We start from the raw sequence: 15569 nt of genomic DNA, 5'->3' as shown, positions 1-15569 counted from the left end.
AATTCTGAAACTCAAATGTATGTCATTATTTAGTGACTTCAAATTTTATGAGGAACAGACCAAAAAAAAGAGGCAAAAATGTGGACAGTCTGTGAAAATTTGGGCAGCTGAGAGCTATAGTGGATTGTACTTGTCCTTCTAAGTTAATATGATGATGATGATGATATAAACCTTTACTGCATATATTGTACAGTGTTTTGGTAGTATTACCTCTTTGCTTGCATCACTATGAAGGACATTCATTGTGCTTTGTTATAATGACCACTGTGTTTGCATTTAAATTTTGTAAATTTATGTGAAACCTTTATCTCCTAGACTCCATTGTAAGTGGACCTCAACTCTGTTGTACAACATGGGCAACAAAACATGTGTGCACTATCCTTAATGTTTTATACCCAGTTAATTTATTGCTTCCTGCACAAGCATACATGGCTGGAAATCCAAATTGTAGCCTATGAGACTATGCATGTTTAAACTCCAGTTTCCTTTACTCCGAAGATGGGTATGCTTGTCAACTGCCTTCAGGCATAATGTGTTAAACTACTGCATTTACAGATCACTGACTATACTTAACAATTGTAGCTCAACATGTCATCTATAAGTGATGTAAATAAGCACCTTTACATTAACAAATAATAATATGGCATTAAACAAGCCCTGTTCCTCATGTTGTCTCCGTCTGCCTGTTACACCCCCCCCCCACTGTAAATCACGCTCATATACAAATGCTTGCACCTGATTTTTTTACTATGTTTTTATTTTAAAATTATAAACTTTAATTTTATGAAAAAAGTATAAAATTGTTGATGGCATCCTACATAGCTGTGCATTTGGACTAATTCCAGTTCCAATTCAGTGCTGCATATTTGTAGCCGATCACACCTCTGCTGCTCAATACCTTTATAAATTACTCAGTGTGGGGATAGCAAAAATGTAATTTTTATTGCCTCCAACAAGGTCCTAGCCTACGGCTATGTTTGCTCTAGAACAATCAGGTACAGGAGGCTACTTACTACAGATGCCTGATGTCAATTGTTCATTGGGCAGAAGGAGATATTTAGAGAGCAGTCTTGAGAATTGTGGGGAAAGGAGGAATTTCTATAGTGGCCAGTACTGACAGCTGCATTTCTGCTGGTAAGTGCACACTGTCTATGAGTGTGTGTATGTGTGTGTGTGTGTGTGTGTGTGTGTGTGTGTGTGTGTGTGTGTGTGTGTGTGTGTGTGTGTGTGTGTGTGTGTCTGTGCATGTGTATAATGGGGTTTTAGTAGGCTGCACAGTCTTGAACTGAAAAAAAATGCTGTGGCTGTGTTTGTTTGTTTATTTGATCACAGACATCTTTGTAGTCACAGTCATACAAGTAGCTGTAAGTGGTGGGTGTATCTGTGAGTGTAAAAAAATATTATGCAAAGATAAATGAGGAAGCATTTTTTAAAATGGTGATATTTTGTGAGTTTCAGGACCTCACTTCCTTCCATGTTTCTTCCTCAAGTCAGACTAGTGTCATATTTCCCGGCTTGCAAAGCTCAGCTAATTACTGAAGTTTCTGTCAGTGATTATCATGCATATTCACCTTCAGACTACAAACGGCACAATATATTTATGGTCCTAGAGAAGGCAAATAATGCAGCTTTATATGACAGTCCACATTTAAAGAGTTTCGACTTTGGCGTCTGAATAACTTGATGACCTTATTAGTTGTGAAATAGGAAAAAAGAGCTACAGATGCCTTGATATATTTATTTTGGATGTGAAATAAGAAAAAAGAGCTGCGGCTACCTTGGTGTACATATTTTCCTTGACACACATACAGAAAAACTTTCAAATGAGATAGGAGAAACAATTTAAGACCATAAGAAATAAACTCCTAAAGAAAGCATCATGAGATTTCATTCATTCCCCAGAATAGTAGCACTGAAGAAGCTGAGTATAAATGCAAAACAGAAGAGAAGAAACTGCTGAATCGTGCTTTCTTAATATGTGAATGGATGGGAATCACTGTCTGTGGAGTTAAGTTCATTCTGAGGAAAGGAAATGTAGGTGCCCTTTTAATGGTGTGAGTTTGAGGAACAGAATTTGAATTGTTGAGTAACTCTTGTACAAATGGTTTCAGTATTTTTGTTTTAGGAAAGAGAAGGGTCTAAAATCTGTTTGAGGTATTTTTTTGATTTATTTGCTGGATCAAGTTACTGTAGGGGGGGGTGAAAATGCAGAATTGGCTACAGCTGGGTAGTTTATGTCTGAACAAGCATAACTGCAATCTTTGAAATGCTTATATAAGATAGCCATTAGTAAGCCAACTGCAGCAGAGTGAGGTGTTTAAAAAATGTTCTGCAGATTGTGGTTGGTAGGTCACTGTCATGCAAAACAGTGTCATCAGTAAACAGGCTAATAAAAAAGAGATAACTACTAGAGGTTATGTCATTAATAAGTAAAGAGAATGATACTGACCTGAACACCGGGCCCCGTGACAGCAGAGAAGAAGGTGCTGAATTTAGAAGCATGGTTTGAGTCGGCAATAGTGAAAGTCCTTAAACTGAGAGCCAAGACAGAGAAGAGGGGCAGAAGCTAACGCTCACTGATGAACATGTTATAGTTAATGCTGCTGAAGGCTCAGTTTAGATAAATTAAAATCACTTCAGCAAAGCTGTTGTTTCCCACTGATGACTCAGTTCTGTTAGTGAGAGAGTGCATTATGGCTATGTATGTTACATCCTTATCTGAAGCCATGTTGGCAGTCATTGGTGAATCCATACTTTTACAGGGTCTGTATTAGAACATCGAAGTTTTAGAACTTGGAATGTTCTAATATCGACCCCTGTTCAGCGAAAGCTGAAAATAGCAAAGTTACAGAAAACTGAATTCTTTCCTAGGGAAAGAATTCAGTTGTCTGTTCCTGTCGCTTCGCTATTTTCAGCACTGTGGTGGAAAGTTACGGGTCGGGTTCAGGTAAGTGTGCGATTGTGTGGACATGAGGGTTAGGGCGAGTTAGGTGAGTTAGGGTTAGGGTGCGGGTCAGGTAAGTGTGCGAATGTGTGGACGTAAGGGTTAGGGCGGGGTAGGTGAGTTAGGGTTAGGGCGTAGGTAAGGTGTGTGTGCGATAGTGATGGACCTTAGGGTTAGGGTTTGGGTTAAGGTAAGTGGGTAGATAGTGGTGTATGTACAGTTTAGTGTAGGGTTAGATGTAAGATTTTAGGTGTATGTGTGTGGATTGCTGTTGGTTTGGTGTGCTTGTGTTATGTGTATGTGTTTTGGAACAGCAAATGTTTTCCCTAGGAAAAAAATCACTGTTCTGAATTTTCAATGTTTTCAGCTTTCGCTGAATAGGGGTCGATATTAGAATATTCAAAGTTCTGAAACTTCGATGTTCTAATATAGACCCCTTTTACACTATTGAACTATTTTACCCATGCTTTTGAAGATCCATTTTCCCTTTTAGGTCTACATAAACAGGTCTCTTCTCTAATATTTCTTTTTCTATCCAAACATTTGCATGCAATTTTACCTGCATCTGTCCCTCATCCTGATTCCACTATAAATTGTTTCCTTTATGTCTTTCCACTTCATGTTTCTCCATTTCCTTATGGCTGTATGACTCCAATTCTAGATTTTGCCTCATCAGATGACTGTTGCTGGTCTTCCTTTTCCTTCTCTTTTCCTAACTAGTTTTGTGGGGTTCCTCCAGCCTTCTACATTTTCCTTTCCGCCTTCACTGTTCTGTCTTACCCTCTGTTGACTCTGTCCTGATCCATTGTATTAGAGTAAATGTCAGAGAGTAAGTTGCAGTATATGGGCAGTCCCATCCTCACCCTACAGCCAGCCTTGGTCTGTTCTTTTCAGTCTTCAGCTCCTTCCTGTCATCTATCCATCCCTCCAGCTTCCTGTGTAACTCTATTGGTCAGTTCCTGACCACATGAAGAACTAGTGGGTTCGCCATCTTTTTTACTGTATTGATTCTTACCAGTAATGCATCTGCTGTTATCTGTCTGGCCTAATATATTATATGATTTATTTTTCATTCATTGTGAAGTTTCTTTAATTGTATATATCACCCTAACTCCTTCCTGCAGTCCTAGACATTTGGGGTTTTATTCTTTATTTTTACCCTCTGTTCCTCTTCTCTCCTTTCCTCCACATTCTTCTGGTTGCATTTTATCCTGGATACCACCTCAGATTTTTTTCAGATCTTTAGTGCACTGTCTCCGACATGACTTCAAAGTGGAGAGTGGTGTATGTCATCTCCATACAGCATAAAAGTGGTGTACGATTTCTTGTTCCCTGTCCATCTCCATAAAGAGGAGCTGAGGTAGTGGACATCCTTGCTTTGTTTCTGTTTTTCCTTGGCCATCTCCAACACTCCATAGTTAGTCATCACGTCTAGTTCAGGCTTATTATGCACAATCGTTGACGCTTTTCATATCTCTGTGTACTATCCATAGTTAGTCATCACGTCTAGTTCAGGCTTATTATGCACAATCGTTGACGCTTTTCAAATCTCTGTGTATTATCCATAGTTAGTCATCACGTCTAGGTCAGGCTTATTATGCACAATCGTTGACGCTTTTCATATCTCTGTGTATTATCCATAGTTAGTCATCACGTCTAGGTCAGGCTTATTATGCACAATTGTTGACGCTTTTCATATCTCTGTGTATTATCCATAGTTAGTCATCACATCTAGGTCAGGCTTATTATGCACAATCGTTGACGCTTTTCATATCTCTGTGTATTATCCATAGTTAGTCATCACGTCTAGGTCAGGCTTATTATGCACAATCGTTGACGCTTTTCATATCTCTGTGTACTATCCATAGTTAGTCATCACATCTAGGTCAGGCTTATTATGCACAATCGTTGACGCTTTTCATATCTCTGTGTATTATCCATAGTTAGTCATCACATCTAGGTCAGGCTTATTATGCACAATCATTGACGCTTTTCATATCTCTGTGTATTATCCATAGTTAGTCATCACATCTAGGTCAGGCTTATTATGCACAATCATTGACGCTTTTCATATCTCTGTGTATTATCCATAGTTAGTCATCATGTCTAGGTCAGGCTTATTATGCACAATCGTTGACGCTTTTCATATCTCTGTGTATTATCCATAGTTAATCATCACGTCTAGGTCAGGCTTATTATGCACAATCGTTGACGCTTTTCATATCTCTGTGTATTATCACTCTTCTTCTCAAGATATCCCATCCCAGCCTGCCGAATCACAGGTCTTTTCTGGAATGAAAAATACAGCTTCTCCATTGTCATTATCACTGTCTACATCCTGCATAAATTCTATTTGTTCTTTTAACTTGTTTTCTGCCTGTCTACCTGCCATGGCACCATTCTGGCTCTTCTGAACTATTCTAGGGAGAACCTAGTCTAATCTTGCTGCCCAGTCTGGGCTAATAACACCTGTCTGTGTCTGTTGCCTCCTGTTAGTACTACTGTTCCTGCTGTTACTATCCTGATTGACTAAGTTACTAATGCTTCCTTCATTCCTTCCTTCTTATATTTCCACATTCCTCATATTACACCCTTTATAGCCAATCCTTCCCCATTTATAGAATTCCCGTAGAGAGTTATCAGGCCTACAAGCCTTCATGTCTTTCATTCTGCATACGGCACTGTGTCCATTGAAACCTGTACATCTAACATCCCTTTTGCTCCTCATCTATTCTGCACTTCTCTTCCTGTATCATTTATCTAGTTCCCCTCTATCATACTTCTGTATAACTGCTGATAATATTAGGATTTATTTATTTTATTCTTATATATATATATTTTGTCCGTCTTTTCATAGGAGACCAGAAGTGCTATTTATACCACTAGGGGGAATTTGGCCAGGGCATTGGGGGAACTTCCCCTACTTGACATTGTTACGAGTGGGACTCATTTTGGGGAGCGCTTCCTGTTTCCATTCCAGGTGCAGAGACAGCCTGCAGAAACAGGGAGGCAGATGGAGAGAAAAGGAGAATGGAGTGGTGAAAGAAATGAAGGAGAAGGCAAATATTGAGACCATAGAATGTGTGCAGGATTCTGAGGAAATGTTCCTAAGAAACCTGTTTCATGGAGAATGAGTCAGCAAATGATGGATGTATAACTATAACCTTCCAGGTGGGAGGGTTGTGGGTTGATTTACTTGAAGAAATGGTGGTGCAGAAAATAAAGGAGATATTTCCTGGGGAGACGTTATGGAGAAAATACAAAAGGAGGATGCAGAAACAATCCTGAAGAATAGTGGTTCATAGGTTCATAGGTGTGTACTAGGCTAATGGCCCTGGAGCCTTTACAGGCCTAGCCCATAGGATTATCCTGGCATCGTGCCACCAAACCTTAGTTCCTAGTGCCTCTGTCAAGGAGAGCCACTGGAGTGATCCCTGGGGTGTATTTTCTATTTCCCATCCACTCATCAAAATTTTTCTTGAAGAGCGCCAGTGAGGTGCTCTGCTTGACATGTTTGGGAAGTCTGTTCCATAGCATGGGCAGTCTCTGGGTTATGAACCTGTCCCTCCAGCATGTTCTGCTGATTGTGGTAATGAGGCTGAGGTCCCTGGAGTGTGTGGTGTGGACGGATTGGGATTTCCTTAGATGTAGCATTTCTAACAGAGCTGGGTCAGACATGGCGTTGTAAGTCAAGGAGAGATTACCTCTAAGTGGGTGATATGAGACAGAGAATAGTTGGAGTTTTTTGAGTCTGTCCATACAGGACAAGTGTTTAAGGCGTAGGATCCTCTTTGTGAGGTACTTTTGCAGCCTCTCCAGTTATTGCAGGTGTTTAGTGATGTACATGTCAAATAGGGCATTGTACTCAATGATTGCCCTAATGAGGGAAGAGTAGAGGGAGACAATGGCCTCTTTCTTCCTGGATGCAAAACCCTTAGTAATGAGATGTGTCACATAGAAGGACTTTCTGACCACAGTGGCAACGTGTTGGTCAAAAGTGAGGTTGCTGTCAACCTTTGTTCCCACATCTCTTATAACACCTTCTGTGTTCAGTGGACTACCATCAATGTGGTAATTCAAGGGAACCAGATTTTTCCCAAAGGGGGATGATGACACATTTTTTGGCATTGAGCTTAAGGCCATGGTTCTGACACCAGTCATTGGTGTCATTGAGGCCTTTCTGTAGGATGTTAGCATCACTTTGGGAGTTAATAATAGCTCCCAACTTGCAATCATCTGCGAACTTTGTCAGCCAGAGTCCTTTCATGTTGGCCTGGACTTCAGAGAAGTAGATACCAAACAGGAGAGGACCCAGGACTGAACCCTATGGAACTCTACACGTGACTGGTTGGCAGTCTGACTTGGAGTCAGCTACTTTCACACTGTGGGTTCTATCTATGAGCCAGTTTGCAACCCACCTAGTGATATAGGGGCTGATGCCTAGCTTAGTGAGTTTTTCTATGATTCCTGAGTGGGGAATGGTATCAAAGGCCTTGGCCAGATCAAGGTAGGCTGTATGAACCACCTTGCCTTCATCCACAGCTCTGGTGACTGATTCAAAGAAGTTGACCAAGTTGAGCAGGCATGATATACCCTTCACAAATCCAAACTGTGTAGGATCCAGAGTTTGGAGATTCCCTATATCCTTGTTTATTAGGTCTATGATGATGTGTTCCTTAGATTTGCATATCAGACTCATCAGGCTAATTGGGCAATAATTCCTGGGGTCTGTAGTCACTCATCCTCTGTGGAGAGGGATGACTGTAGCAGTGTGCCATTCGGTAGGGACAAAGCCTGAGGTGAGGCTGTGCTTGAATAGGGCACACAGGTGAGGTGGCAGTTCACTCTGTAGTTCATGTAGAACACAGCCAGGGATATTGTCAGGTCCCATAGAAGCTGTATTATTGGCCTTGGACAGTGCTGTTTTAACCTGTGCAGCAGTAATACTGGGTCCCTGGCAATCTACTGGTATTATGATTTGTCCTTTGGGGGGGGGGGGTAAAGTTAGCACTGAATCTGTCGGCCAGTATATTGGCAATATCTGTTGGCTCGGTATAGGAGGTACTGTTGTGCAGTAGCTCAGAGCAAATCTGGGTATTGGCGTGGAGATTCTTTACATAACTATAGAAGGCCTTGTAGTTGTCTTTACTATCTGTTGCAATTCTGTTTCATAGCTAGCTTTAGAGGATTTGATGAGGGATCTCAACCTTTTGTTGAGGCTGATAAGGGAGTTTTTCCCATCTTGGGACTTCACCTTATTCTGCATCAATTTAATGAAGACATATGCAGAGAAAGTAAAAGAAGGAAAATGTGGAGTAGCAGATAAGAAAGCAGAAGAAGATGAAAAATGGAAGTACATCATAAAAATTCAAAAATAAAGAAGACAATGAAATGGACAGGTATGAAGTGTGGAACAATTTGATAGCTCCTTTGGGTGTAAAAGCACATGAGGTAAGAACATTTATTCTTATTAATAAAGAGACATTTTGTGACATTATATTTGAGAGTATTTTTTCAATGGAAATTTTCTTTGGAGAATATGAAAAAAGAAAGATTGTCAGCTATGTAACCTTTATGTGATAAAAGCATTTAATAGGGAAACAAAGAAGAAATTCCATGTACAATTTCAAACAGAGGTATAAAAAGAGAACTTGAAAGTACATTTGTAAACTTTATTTAAAGAAGTACTGGACATTGCAAAATTTTATGACAGAAGGGGTTGATGGACTGTTGGTTGGGACTGTAATATTGTTTTAAAAATAGAAAGAGAGAAAAAATGTACATATATCAAGCATGATAAATGTGGAGGGGAATAGGGATGTTGTAAAATACTGGTAACAACCCAAAACATATGTTTTTATGGAAAAGAAGGACATTCAGCAAGTAACTGTGAGAAAAGAAAATGTTATATTTGTGGGGAAATGGGACATGATGTAAACATGTGAATTGAAATATAAATATAACAAAATTGGACATTTGTGGATGGATTGCAGAAATAACAATAAGAGTAAGGAAAAGGAAAAAGAAAGAGAAGAAATGAAAAAGAGAAGAACTTTAGAAGTAGAATTAAAAAAATAGATGAGAAAAAATAATAAAGAGGACATAGAAGAAGGTTCTGGAATAAGTGCTGAAGAAGACATAAATTGGGAGAGGGAAAAATAAAGGGTAAAAGACAGAAAAATAAAATTTAAAGGGATAACTGTAAAAGAAAAATAAAGGAAATGGATGAAAAAAAATAGATGCAGCTAATGACTGGGGCCTCATTTATATGTTAAGGTTTTGACTCACAGACACATGATACAGTATAAAAAAACAAAAAGTATAAACAGACACTGCAAAGCAAACTTCAATGCACTTCAATGAATTTTAATGGAATGAAACCACAGACTGAGTGTTTTTGTCTTACAAGCAAAAATATTTTATCAGAGTAACAGTCTGACATTAAAAGATATTTAAATACAAACAGCCAACTTTTTTTATTTTATTATTAGTTAGTTTATTGAAGTTTGTTACACAAGATATAGTGTTTGATTCTCACCTTGGGGACGGAAACTGGCTAGGCTTAAAATGGCCTATTAGGTAAGGTAGCTTAGTAATTAGCTATGAACCAATGAAACCATGAATTTAAGGAAAAGGGAAAATGAAAATTTTCGAGTGCTTTCTGTAAATGTATATAGTATTATGAATATAATAAGATGAATAGGAACTTTGGAGTGGTGTAATATATGTGATGTAGATGTAATTATAATAGAAGAGTTATGACTTTTAACAAATGAAAAAGATTACAAACAGAGAAACTTTGGAGATAAGATAATGACATTTGTGAAATGAGAGATGTTCTGGAATATCTGTATTCTCAAGAAATACAGTAACGATATTAGATGTAACTTTAGCAGAAATGGGAAGACTAACCATTGTAGGTTTAAAATGGAAAGAACAAGCATGTAGAATTATAGCATTATATGCTTATACTAACTGCAAAGAAAGGTAAAGCTTATTTTATCAGACTTTAGACAATGTAGTAGTAAATATTATAACAGGAGACTTCAACTGTGATTTAAGAGGCAAGTGTAAAAAGAAAGGAAATTTTATAAAAAAATGTTATAAGTTATAAGATCTGGTAAGTTAAAACTTTGGGACATGAATTCATGAACTTACAAAAGGGGTAAGTATAGAACTGAAATAGATTATTTTATGGTGCAATGTTTAGTTATAGCAGAAAGGGAGGTAGTTGAAACAGGATTTTCTGATCATCTTTCAACATGGCTAGAAATAAAGGAAAACAAGGAACATATAAAAGTAGGCAAAGCAATAAAAGGATAAATGAGAGAGCATGGAATGAAGAAGGAACTCGATCAGCAATACAGTTATGGGAACATCATATTACTAGAACATTTTATAAAATTTGGTCTGAATGGTGGATGATGTATAAGGTAAAATATAAAAAATGTTTTTTTATAGTGGCAATATGTGTGAAAAGTAAAGAAAGAAAAATATAAAATAACATATAACACATTAAAAGATTTAGAACATAATGACAGAAACTACTCTGACAAAGATAAATAATTAAATTTAAGAAATCAAGAAAAAAATCCAGTTGTTGTGAGGCTGCCAGCCCAGCTATCTGGAATTTTGTAAATAATCATTTGTAAATATTGATATGATCCCTAGGGGTTTGCTTTACAGATGTAAGATAACTTTATGTTATGTGTTTATTAAACTACTGGTGCAGAAGTATGTTTAACTGCCTGTGCAAATGTGTGTTTTCATAATAGAAGTTGGAACATACATAGTTAACTTGCAAACTCTGAGAAATTGTGAAGAGTTTTACGACTGTGTTTATCTCAGCAAGAAGATGGGATGTCTACAGCTAGAAGTCCTTTCTATTGCCTGAAAACAGAAATATTTACAGGTTTCAAATGTAAAAGTGTTTAACTGTTTTACGACTTCCAGTTGTAGGCAACACTCTGAGAGATAAGTATTTTTGACACAGACATGCTAAATTTTAAGTTTCTGTTAGCCTGGGAACTGAAGGCAGATGACAAAGAATGATGTCATCCAGCTGACCCAGCAGTAATGTGTTGGTATTAATTTAAGAACTATCTCTCAGAGAAAGTCTGTGCATTTTGTATCTTGTCTTGGATCTGAAAACATCCTCTCATCAGCACTTCTGCCTTTCTAATAGTAAGTACTAGATTACAGTAATCTCTCTTAGAGATAGACAGGAATATATAAAATTAGTTTAGATGTTTTCTGTATTTATTTGAGACTGTCCTGCAATGTTGTTTTAAAATATTTCCTGTGATTCTGAACTCTATAATCAATGTGCTGAGTTATTGAGTATTGCCTTGTTCTGTTATTATTTATTAAACCTTTTAATTGTGGTTGGTTTCTTTGCAGATATTTAAGCTCTGAGTACTTGCATATGTATTTGGTGACACTGTATAGGCCACTCCAATAGCCTTGCTGTTGGTCACACTTACCATTTGGATAATAGTAATATTACACAGTAGAATTAGCCACCCTTTGGTAAGGGCCTTATAGTAGCTGATAAGCAAGGGTGTTGGTGGCAATGATAAGTCTGGGCAGAAGGGGGCATAGCTAGTGAACCTGTGCCAGCCTTCCACATGGATGTCTGTGTGTTTGTATATAAATCAAATCTCAAAGTGTGAGTGTGTGTGTGTGTATGTGTGTGTATGTCAGCTACTTGGGCAGGGACATAAAGCACTGGTTGGACAGAGAGGGTGCTGGAGGTTTTGGCTTGACCACTTGGCTGAGGTCTTAACCCAGTAGCTGTGCCAGTGGGGAGTCTTATTGGGGATCTGGAGAAAGAGGGGGAAACCAGCCCCAGACTGACTGTGATCGCTGTGTGCTCTTAAGGGAAATTGTACTTTACTGTGTATGTACTTGTCATCCTCCCAATGTGCACGTCCCTCACTGGTGCTAGTGGTGAGGATTGAGGCTCCTTGATTACTGGGCCAGTGCAGGGGCATCACAATTGTTATACAAGCAAAGATATTTTTTATAAGGAAAAGAGAAGAAGTATCGAATTACTTAAGCAGATTAGTAAAGGAAAATGGTAATGAGAGAAATAAAAATGTAAAAGAAGAACTAGAAAGAACTCAAGGCAAAATTATGAATCGTGTAGTACAATATGTACAAGAAATGTTTAAGGAAAAAAGAAGGAAGTGAAAAAAACATGCAAAGTAAAAACGTTAACAGAAAAAGATACAGAGTTGGAAAAGGAGATTTCTTTAAATGAGGCGGATAGAGTATTAGGACAAGTAAATATAGATTTGGCTGCAGAACCAGATGGAATAGCATATGAAATGTATATAAATTTAAGGGATTGGTAAAAAAAAAAAAGATGTTTTTAAAGATTTTGAAAGAATGGTTAAATGAAGGTTTTATGTATAAAGAATTATATAGTGGGATACTTAAATTCATATCGAAGAAGGAAGATAGAAAACAAAAAACTGGAAACTGATAGTATTAAATAATAATGATTATAAGATTTTTATGAAAATAATAAAAAAAATAAATAAAATGGAAAATATTATGGAAGATAACATATATAGTATAAAGGGGAAGGGTTTTCAAGAGTTACTAATGATAGAGAAATTGTGGATGATATTATGAACAGAAAAGAAAAAGCAAAATCATGATATGAAACCTTAACAAAGTATTTGACACAATTGGACATGAAATCTTATGGGTAATAATGAAAGAATATAATATAAGTGAGAAAGTTAGGAAATTATGTATGCCAGTTTATAGTAATAATAAAGTAAAAATACTTGCAAATGGCAGGTTAGTCCAAGAGGTACATGTGAAAAGTGGTGTAAGACAGGGATGTCCACTGAGTTGCATACTCTTTGCATGAGTTATGAATGTGATAGTAGGTGAAATAAATTGCAAAATGAAGGAGGCGGGGTACATAATACCTGAAGGGTTAAGGATCCCAATTCTGCTAACATATGCAGATGACATTATAATATTTGCAGAAAACAACATTTGGATAAGAGAATTAATAATTTGCAAAAAGGGATTATTTAGTAATAGGGATGGCTTTAAATAAAGAGAAAGACAAAGGTTTAAGTGATATAGTAAAGATTGTGGGCATATATTTTACACTGAATGAAATTTCTGTGTTGGATATAAAATTTGGCAATAAAGATGTCAGTAGAATTTAATGGGAAAACAATAGAGGAAATAAAACAAACCTGTTTTTTCTGCAGAGCATATACATTATTCAGAAAAAAACGCTTATTTGATAAATTCAGTACTGATGGGAAAATAGCATACTTAGCAAGTGTATTTATGTTGCCAACAGTATTTGAAAATGAATTATTACCAATATTTTTTTTCATTTATATGACGTTCCAGATTAAACCCAGTAAAAAGAGGAATTGTATATGTAAATAAAGAAGAAGGAGGTTTAGGGTTAATTAACTCAATGGTATACACTGCTTCATTAATTGTACAAAGTGGATAAATGAAAAAAGATGAGAGATTAGTAGTAAAATAGTATAAATATAAACATAATAAATTTTGGGGTATGGTAAAAAAAGAATAAAACATAAACTAAGGAAATAAAATATTACCAAGAAAAAAATATTTTTGTGGAAAATAAAAACTGATGATATAGAAAAAGATAGAAAAGTATGCTATAAGAATGTAATGAAGAAACATTACTACATAAAACTATGGGAAAACTATTAGATGAAAACATTTAAAGCCATAAAAATAAGAAGCAATGATGTAATCAGAAAGTAGAATGTCAAGATTATTTTGTGGAAAATGGTAATAGATAAACTGGCAGTATAAGGAGATATCAAACACAGAAATATAGCAGAATTCAGGTCCTCAGCTCGAACAGGAAAGGATGTCAGTGAAAAAACTCCGATGTCAGTAAAAACACAGGTTTATTGTAAGAACACAATATACTCCATAGACATGAACCAACAGTGGTTAAGCCCTTTCATCTGAATCCCTCAGACTTCATCAGAACCAAGATTAGCACTCAGTTTTTACTGACATCGGAGTTTTTCACTGACATCGGAGTTTGTAAAATTTTGGAAGATATTGGTTATTCCTTTCCTGTTCGAGCTGAGGACCTGAATTCTGCTATATTTCTGTGTTTGGTGATTCGTTTCATTTTTTACGTAGTATAAGGAGATATGCCAGACATGAAAAAAGTGATAGAATATGCTTACATTTGCAAGAAGAAAATACTACAGAACATGCATTTTCAAAATGTAAAGAGTAAAAAAGTTATGGGGAAAACTATATAAAGAAGATTTTTTTGAAGATATAAAAGAAGAGAATGTGATTAAGTATGTCTATTATAACAATAGACGTAAAGAATATTTATTTATTTTATTATTTATTATTTATTTTACATTTGTTAACCGGGCTAGTCTAGCTGGATATATATCCTTTTTCAGTAGAGGCCCGAGGAGAAAAGCTCCAACATAGTAGTTAATACAATTTAAAGATACAAGTAAAAAACAGTAAAAAAAAAAAAAAAAAAAAAAAAAAAAAAAAAATGTACATTTTCCAAAGTACACGGTGATTGAGAAATTTTTTACATAGTTGTTAAAATGACAGCAGAGCAATCAGAAGGTTATACATAGCTGAGGTATCTTATAAACAAATAGTAAATAGAGCATTTCAAGAAGAATAAACATGTTTGACATTGTTGATAGATTTTGGACATTTGAAGGGGTTGAGAATATATGTTTAGTCAGGTTCATGACATGGGCATAGCCATTGTTTTTTGAGATAACCTTTTAGGTTGTTTTTGAACTGATGGTGTGAGGTTGTACTTCTAAGGTAGTTTGGCAGGAGTTCCACGGTTTGCCAATGGAGTTGGCAAAGAGTGCATCACCACCTGAGTTCTTAGCAGTGATGGTTCGGATCTGGGTGCTGTTGGATGATCAAGGCTATTGAGGTTAGTATATGGGGTCAAAATGCTAGACAGAGAGGGAGTTCTATCCGGTTGGTTGATTAGTTTGCAGGCTTCAGTGAGTTGGTTAAGTTTGAGAAGATTTGGGAGTTCCAACCAGCCAAGTTTCCTTAGGTTGAGACAATGGTGGGTGCGATAGGGGGATCCAGTAATAAATCTAGCAATGTGGTTGTAGGCAGTAGAGAGCGTGTTAAGTGCACGCTTTGTTGAGGAAAGAAAAGACTGGGGAGGCATAGAGGAGGGTGGAGAGAAGATGTGCGGGCAATAGTTAATTTGGCAGTTGGGGTTAGATAGTTTTTTATTCTGTACATGGATCCTAGTTTTTTGTTAAGTGATTTTACAGTTTGTGTAATGTGAATGTCAAATTTGAGTTTATGATCTATAGTTACACCTAGTAGTTTGGTACTGGCGACAGGGGTTATGATAGTCCCATTGTTGGATTTAACATGGAAGGTTGTATTGTCGTTACTTGTGAGTTCTGTTCCTAGGATTGAGTAAACGTTGGGAGAAAATAGTAGTAGTTTTGTTTTAGTTGGATTAAGTAGGAGTTTCAGGTCAGTGAACCATTTTTCTACTTGGGAAAAACATTGTTGAGTGGTAGTTTGTAGATTTAGGAGAGAGACATCAGAGCAGATCAAAGAATATGTTAAAAGAATA

Source organism: Protopterus annectens, chromosome 15.part0 (assembly GCF_019279795.1).
Source record: "Protopterus annectens isolate FY-2018-M chromosome 15.part0, PAN1.0, whole genome shotgun sequence".
In the NCBI taxonomy this organism is placed as follows: domain Eukaryota; kingdom Metazoa; phylum Chordata; order Ceratodontiformes; family Protopteridae; genus Protopterus; species Protopterus annectens.
This window is presented reverse-complemented; position numbering follows the sequence as displayed.